Here is an 8,575-nt window from a genome sequence, read left to right as displayed (position 1 = left end):
CTTCCAAACTTTATTGTCATACATGGACTGAATCTCGCTGTCCATAACCTCTTTCCACTTTGCAAACTTTGGGCCTTTCATGGCTTCCTTGTAATTGTTAGGTTTATCCAAAAATACTATTATGTTACCACTAATAAATGTATCACACTCACTTGTTATATGGTAACCATAAAACACATGTGGAACACTAACTCCACTGGAACGTCTAAGAGGTAAGGACTCGTCAATCGGCTGAACAGGAGTTTCCTCCTCAGATTGATCTCCAGTGGTAGAGGTTCCTGCATCTCTCATTTCTTGAAGCTCTTCAAGATCAATTTGCCTCCCACTGTCCTCTTGGCATATGAGTTCTAGCTCTCAGAAAACCCATCTGCTCGTAACGAAGACAACATTGTCACTTGGTCTATAGAAGATATATCCATAGGACTTTTCCGAATAGTTGATGAAAATACACTGCTCACTAAGAGGTTTGAGGTTGTCGTGAGACTCTCGTCTTTCGAAAGCCTCGCAACCCCAAACCTTGATATGTGACAACAAGGGAAATTTCCCTGTTCACATCTTGTGATGTGTTTTGGTAACCTTCTTAGTTGTGACTAGATTAAGGATATGGGTGGCAGTCTCTAAGGCATACCCCCAGAATGAGATAGGTAACAAAGCTTGATTCATCATAGAATCAATCATGTCAAACAAGGTTCGATTGCACATCTAATCCACTCCATTCAACTGCGGTGTCCTAGGTGGCCTCAATTGCGAAACAATTCTGCATTCCTTGAGGTAGTCGTGGAATTCAATACTAAGGTACTCACCACCTCAATCGGATCATATCATCTTAATTTTCTTGCCCAGATGATTCTCCACTTCTTGCTTAAACTCCTTGAACTTTTCAAAGGTTTTTGACTTGTGCTTTATTAAGTAGATATACCCAAATATGCTATAATCGTAGGTAAAAGTAACGTAGAATCGGTTTCCATCCTTTGTGGTGTACCTAAAGGGCCCACACACATCGGTGTGTATGAGATCCAATAAACCCTCACCCCATTCACAAGTACCAGTGAAGGGTAACTTGGTCATCTTTCCAAGTAAACAAGACTCGCACGTGTCATCGTCCCTAAGGTCGAATGACTCCAACACTCCATCCTTTCATAGTTAGGCTATGTGCTTTTTGTTGACATATCAAAGACGACAATGCCACACACATGCCTTGTCCAAATCATTAGACAAATCGATATGCAAAACATCATTTCCTAAGTTGTCTACAACCATCACACTTACAAATATTCCATTACAAGGCAATGCTTGAAAATAGAAAGTACCATTAAAGAAAGCATTAATAGAACCAATTTCATTATTAAACGAAAATCTAAAACCTTGTTTATATAAACCCCGAAAAGAAATAATGTCCGTATCATTTATGACCAGTAGCAACAATTATCCAAATCTAAACCTAACCTTCTACTAAGCACTAAAGACTAAACTCCACTCTTGGTGACACGCAATGCTTTCTTATTCCCCATGATCAAGTTTATCTTCCCATGCGCCACATCCCTACTTCTTCGTAAACCCTGCAAATCAAAACAAATGTGATAACCACATCTTGTATCCAGGACCCATGACATTGAATGTGATGATTTATTAGGTTGAATAGTATAAATACCTATGAAAGTGGGCTTTATCTTCCCATCCTTCATCTCCTACAAGTACTTTGGGCAGCTTCATTTCCAATGCCCTTTGTCGTGGCAATAGAAGCACTTTACATCCTTTGGGTTGGAAGAGGGAGCAGCAGGACCATCTTTGATTCCACTAGAAGAGGAACCATCATGGGGCTTGCCCTTGTGGCTCATAGAAGGAACCTTCCTCTTGTTTCCTTTTCCTTGCCCAATAGCCAAGACCAGGGAATGAGTAGTAGGAGTAGATGCAATAGACTTTCCTTTTTACTCTCAGCAGTCCTTAGTAGGCCCTGAAGCTTCCTTAGAGTGACATCCTCCTTGTTCATATGATAGGTCATACGAATACGGTCGTCACAAGGAGACAAGGAGTGTAGAATGATATCTATGGCCATCTATTCATCAAAGTTGACATTCAACTTTAGCAATCAGTCCACATATCTTTGCATTTTCTGCAAGTGGGTCGTGATGGACTCTCCATCCTTCTTTTTAGTAGTGATCATCGTAGCGATAATCTCGTGCCTTTCCTGCTTAGCGTTTTGATTGTACATTTCCATCAAATCTTGGTGCATCTCGAATGGATAGTATTCCTCACAGGACTTTTTGGAGTTCATCAGTCATTATTGCAAGCATGATGTAATGAACATTCATAGCATCTCTCTCATGAGTCTCGTGCGCAACAATTTCCTCAGGAGTAGCAGTGTTGTGGTCAATCTCCTTCAGCTCCTTGTCGAGAATATACTCTTTGTCCTCATAGTGGGTGACCATGTGAATGTTGTGGATCCAATCGTTAAAGTTGGATTGTAACATCCCAAAAATACAGTCTGAAAATTTCGTTTTAAATTAGTAATAAAAACATATTCATCAAGCGTCATATAAGAATCATAAAGAATGTATCTCAAAATATATTAACAACTGTCAAATATATCAGAGTATAAACATCCCAAGCTAAATAAATGGTGTGTGCACTTCAATCTTCCCGAGCTCCTCTTTTGAAAACTAAGTACCTGAAACCAAAACTGAAACTGTAAGCACGAAGCTTAGTGAGCTCCCCCAAACTACCACATACCATGCAATAACATATAAACACATATTGGGCCTTTCCCACTGCATCAGACCAAAGTCCGGAACTAACTGCATCGGACCGAAGTCCGGTACTGACTGGGACCTCGTCCCCTGCATCAGACCGAAGTCCGGAACTAACTGGGACCTCGTCTCCTGCATCGGACTGAAGTTCGGAACTAACTGCATCGGACCAAAGTCCGGAACTGATTGTGACCTTGTCCCCTACATCGGACCGAAGTCTAGAAACTGAATGAACATACCATAAACATATCAACTAGCATGAACACATACACTGCATACTGCATTGGACCAGAGTCCGGAACACATAACACAAAACATGCTTGAATCACAAAGACATCAAGCACTCTAACTACTGCATCGGACCGAGGTTCGGAACTAACTGAAAAGCATAAGATAATCTTAGCATATAATATGAACACATATACTGCATACTACATCAGACCATAGTCCAGAACACATAACTCATACCATATATGTATCACAAAGACACCAAGCATACTGAACTACTGCATCAGACTGTAGTCCGGAACTACTACTAACTAAACGGGCCGGCATTGTGGCCGTAGACCCATTCCTACCAGAAGGAAACTCACCTCACACTGCTGAAGTCCCGCAGACTCAATCCTACACTACTGAAGTCCCGCAGACTCAATCCCACACTGCTGAAGTCCCGCAGACTCGATCCCAACTGCTAGATGATAGATTTCCGATCTGTCAATCATCAAAATAACACCCAATCAATAATTGGGTTCTACTACACAACTATAATTACATACTTTGGATAATTTCTACATTACCCCAAGCTTGGCTTACCTAAGCCCAAGGTCCAATCCATAGGCCGAAAGTCAATTAGGGATCAAAGCCCAACATATGGCCCAATTTTCCAAATTAGGCCCAAACCTCTACATGGGCTTCCCTTAAGGCCCAATTGTCCAGTCCAGTCCAACATGTCCCATTTTAAGGGCCCAAAATCATACAACCCTCTAGGCCCAAACTATGGCCCATCTATGGCCCAATTTTCCAAATTGGGCCCAATCCTTCATATAGCCCTTACCCTAGAGCCCAACTAATTACTATAGTCCATTTGATTATTCTTGGATGGCTCAACACCAAGCCCAAGTGGAATTAGGGTTTCACATAAAATGATAATTAGGGTTAAGTGTTTCTCACTTAACCCATTAAGGGCTTAACCCACTAAGGACTTAATCCATTAAGTCCATTATTGCTTAGATTAATTTCTACCAATGATTTTTATTTAATATTTCACTTATTAAATAAGTCTCGTGTGTGTCTTGATAAATTCTCAAATATCAGGATTTTCTCAATTATCCCATTAAGGACTTAATCCATTAAGTTCTTTACTCTACTAGATAAATGGCATGGAATAGTTTGAGCTTAAATCACAATCCAATCCCAATGGCCCAAAAGTGGGTCCAATAAGTCTAAGGCCCAATACTCATAATTAGGGTTTTCCACCCAAACATGGCCCAATAGGCCCAAAACAAATCTCTATGCCCATTAGGGTTTCCTAGAGGGGCACCACCCACTACCACCTTGGGTAGTGGTGGTTGATGGCAACTCACGGCAGCGGCCACCACCCTACGGTGGTGGTTTGGTTCATTTTCATTATTCCAAAATCAAATTACATTTTACAAGGCTAAAATCTCAATTAACCACACATACACACACTAAACTAATCACACACACACACACAACCATACCATGGCGGCTGGTGGTGGCTCGTGGCGGCAGCCACCACCTCACGATGGTGGCAATGGCTACTTCCGACTTTCCGGCTAAAGAAAACACACTCTAACAAAAGCAAAGCAGCCACATACACACTACAAAAAAACACACTACAACATCTGCCCTGAATAGTAACACAGCCACCCACATGTGGTGTTTGGCGACGGTAGAAACCCCGAAGAGGCAGCAGCAACGTCACACCTTAGCTACTTGGAGTGGCGGCGGCCACACTTCTGTTGGGCAATTGATGGCCAAGGGGTGGTCGAAACGACACCAGACAGTCGAGTCGGACCCTGAGCATCGACAACAAAAGAAGTAGAAGAAGGAGGATGGCAGACTCACACACACCCGGAAACCACGCTGTCGACTGCCCTCATCCGGAGATAAAAGCTTTTACGCTCGGCGGCTCGGCTGGTCGGAAAAGCGCAACCAAATGGCGACTGCGACTGGGGTGCTCACGCATGGCCGCTGGGGTGCTCGCCGGAGGTAGGGTTTGCTTCTTCTAACCATGATATCGGGAAGTCAAAGTGGCGGTTGGCGTCTCCCTGCCTCATCGTCGACTGATATGGCGGCCCCACCGTGGTCTTGTTTCTAAGGCTTCACAGACGAGGGAGGCTGCGATGTACATCAGAGAAGGGTGAGATCGGCGGTTGGAGAACCCCGACGATGGTAGATGCAACATAAGGGGCTTAGGGCTAGGGCATGACTGGTAACAAATCTATATACCCCGTCCCCCACCAAATCTTTTCCATAACGACCATTTTGGCCCCTCCTCCATGAAATTCCTTCAAAAGAAGTCTATAAGTTACCATTTAAACCCTGGCCTTTCAATTCCTTTACAAATTAAGTCCAGATTTACTAAAATAGCCCTCCCCATGAGAATCTTTGCAAAACTAATCCAGGGTTTACCTTTCTAACCCCAAACTCCATAATTCTTTACAAATTAGTCAGAGAATTATATCTATTAATTTATTTAAATAAACGGGGCGTTACATGGACCCATCAAATATCACCCTCCCACACAGGTTCATGAGTGACAATGAGCCAGAAGGGGTTAAGGTAGAGGCGTTGTTGTTTGGAGTAGACATCTGGGAAAAAAAAGAGAGACAAAGTTTAGATTAGATAAGAATCCCGAATTTAACACCCAAATGAGAAATTAGGGCTAGGACCCAAAACAATTATTTACAATTCATAAGTGGTATGCCATAATTTAATTGCAAATAATTTGAAGGTAGGTAATGACGATTTACCAATTTGCACCATGAAAAACGAAAAAACAATTAAGTTTTAAATGAATTTAAATTCCTAGATTCTTTTGAGATTCATTGTTTGTGACTGGGACACCTAGGATCATAAACAAGGTGTGAATAACCATGCAAATGTACTTGGTACTCTCGATGTCATTTACCACCTAATCAATGTGCCGATTAGCCACACACACTCCATTGATCTATGATAAACATCGAGTTACGTATTACCACCCCTGTTAGTCCCAAATTAGTGTACTGGTTATCCACGCACTCTCCACTGACGACTTGGCAAGGTGCAAAGTGTAATTTCATTGAATAACATCATTTTCAAATTTTTCATAAAGTAACTAAGATTGGGATTTTATAAAAACATTTAGTTACTTTATAGATCATTATACTTATTAATGAGGAATTAGTTTTCATATCCTACCCATTTGGCTAACGACCCTCTACTACTCAAGAGTGCAATGGGTAAGAGTGTCTACCCAATGGCGGTCATTTTATAGGTCGCTTCCTTAAACACCCATTATAGACCAGCTTTGTGAACGAGGCCTACTAACGGCAAGAATAGCTTACCTTATATATATATATATATATATATATATATATATATATATAATTATTAATCTTATTATATTATAATAGTATAAGGGTTTAACTTTAAATATTTCAAAATTAAAACTTTTTAATTAACATTTAAACTCCAAAACTTGAGGGAAAATTTAGAAACTTCTCAAAATATCTTTTAGATCAAATTTGAAGAATAATTAAATAATCATATAATTAATATTTATCACAAAATTAGACCAAATCTATTTTTATGGCAAGATAATTCAAATCAAAATTTTAAATAATTATCTTTATTATATAAACTAATAATTATCTTATAGTTTGACAATTTTCTTCTAATTGGATCAAGATATGCATTACCATAACAGATAAAACGAATTTTTATTAGAAAAACAATTTGTAGTAATCATCCAAATCCAATCTTAGACAAACTCCCGAAAATTTTCATCGGATCCCATTCCATTTGTGGAAGGCTATTCCACGTCGTGGAATAGGAAAGAAAAAAAGAGAAAATTTTAAGCTTTGAAAAATTAAGCAAAACATCAAATACAATAGAAAAATGACTTAGGCTATGATACCACTGATGGGTTATGAGTAAAACAACAATCCTATGGTGCACATGCAAACCCTAAAGCTTTGGATCCAGGTTTCTCTATCTGTAGATGCAATAATCACCCAAAGCTTGTAAATTTTAAATCTATCATATAGAAATCGAAATCAACATATTTAAACTAGTAACACTGTTACCTTTCAATTGTAGCTTGAAGATCCTTGCCTTTGAGAGCTTATTATCACAAGTGTAATACCTCTAATCAATCACAAACACCAAGAGCAACTAGAGAATATTGAATAGAGAAGAGGAAAGCTAATTTCGACTCTAGGGATCCTTCTAGGGTTTTTGGTCACCAAAAATATGATGTCAAGGGGGTCCTTATATAGGTGAGGAATTAGGGTTTCAGTCAAAGACGTAATCCGGTTGCTTAGGCTCTAAGCAGCCTATACAAATCTTCTAGAATACCTATCCTTGGACGAAATCCTTATGGGTTTCAATAAGATTTTTGCCAACCCTATCTTCAGGTATCCTCAGTCCATTTTGTAATTATCTTATAATTACAGTATCAGTCCCCTTAATTCAGTTAATCTATTTTGACCACATAATTAATTCTAAATTAATTCTTAACCAATATGAATTAAATAATATGATTTCTCTTATAATATATTATTCATATAATATATTAATAAACCATAATAAATCTTTTTCTCCATAATTCATCCAGTCAAGTTGCTTTGGTGAAGGCAACCCAAAAGGACCATGTTACTATCGTGTCAAGTACATACCAAATATAGTTACGGGCTTAGGGTCATACTAAATAGAGATCTAACCAATCACTACAACATGGAGACATACTAAATAGCAATAATCCAAGAGATGCATGATCGTATATAATCAGAGGTGAGATAGACACCCGGACAGGTGCTCCTACTCTAGAACCTAAAAAAAAAACAAGGAACAGGTAAGGGATCCTAGATCAAGAGTCCTCAGTATATCCAACATGACTATATGTAGTGCCTAAGGCATCACTCTATTAACAGATAACTAAAAACTAGTTGGACAACATTGGTGCCTTCGCCCCATGGCACATTGAGGCGAACTCACCTCATAGTCAGAATAATAGCTGATGAGGTGCTAACTCCGAATCTTAGCTCTATCCGTTACCTATTCATCCAAATGAGCAATTCTCAAAGAGCATTCAAAATACCCAAAATGCTCCTTGGTCAAACAGATGGGTTTTATGCATAAGAACAATCCTATGTTCCCATACAAACCCTAATCCTTGGATCTAGGTTTCTCTATTGTACATGCAATGAATCCAAGACTTATAAAACCTGATCTAGCATACATATATAAAAAAAAACTAACATATAGAATTAGATTTAGATGTTTACCTCTTCAATAGAAGCTTGATTCTTCTTTCTTGGAGCTTAGAGTCACAACTGTAACTCCTCTAATGGCTTACAAACACCACAAGCAAAAAAGGAAACTCTATGAGAGAGGTGGGAGGATGCTAAATTCATCCCTAGGGTTTCCTTGGAAGCAAGTGGCCGAATTTGGGAGCTAGGGGTCCCTATTTATACTGTCGGATGCTACAGTTTCAGTCAAAACCCTAATGGATAACTTAGCCATCAAGCAGCCCAAGGAACCTTCTGGAATAAGGCCCTTGGATGAAAATATGATGATCCTTCATCATAATTTCGTTCTCC

Source organism: Lactuca saligna, chromosome 9 (assembly GCF_052625555.1).
Source record: "Lactuca saligna cultivar CGN05327 chromosome 9, ASM5262555v1, whole genome shotgun sequence".
NCBI classification, from domain to species: Eukaryota; Viridiplantae; Streptophyta; class Magnoliopsida; order Asterales; family Asteraceae; genus Lactuca; species Lactuca saligna.
This window is presented reverse-complemented; position numbering follows the sequence as displayed.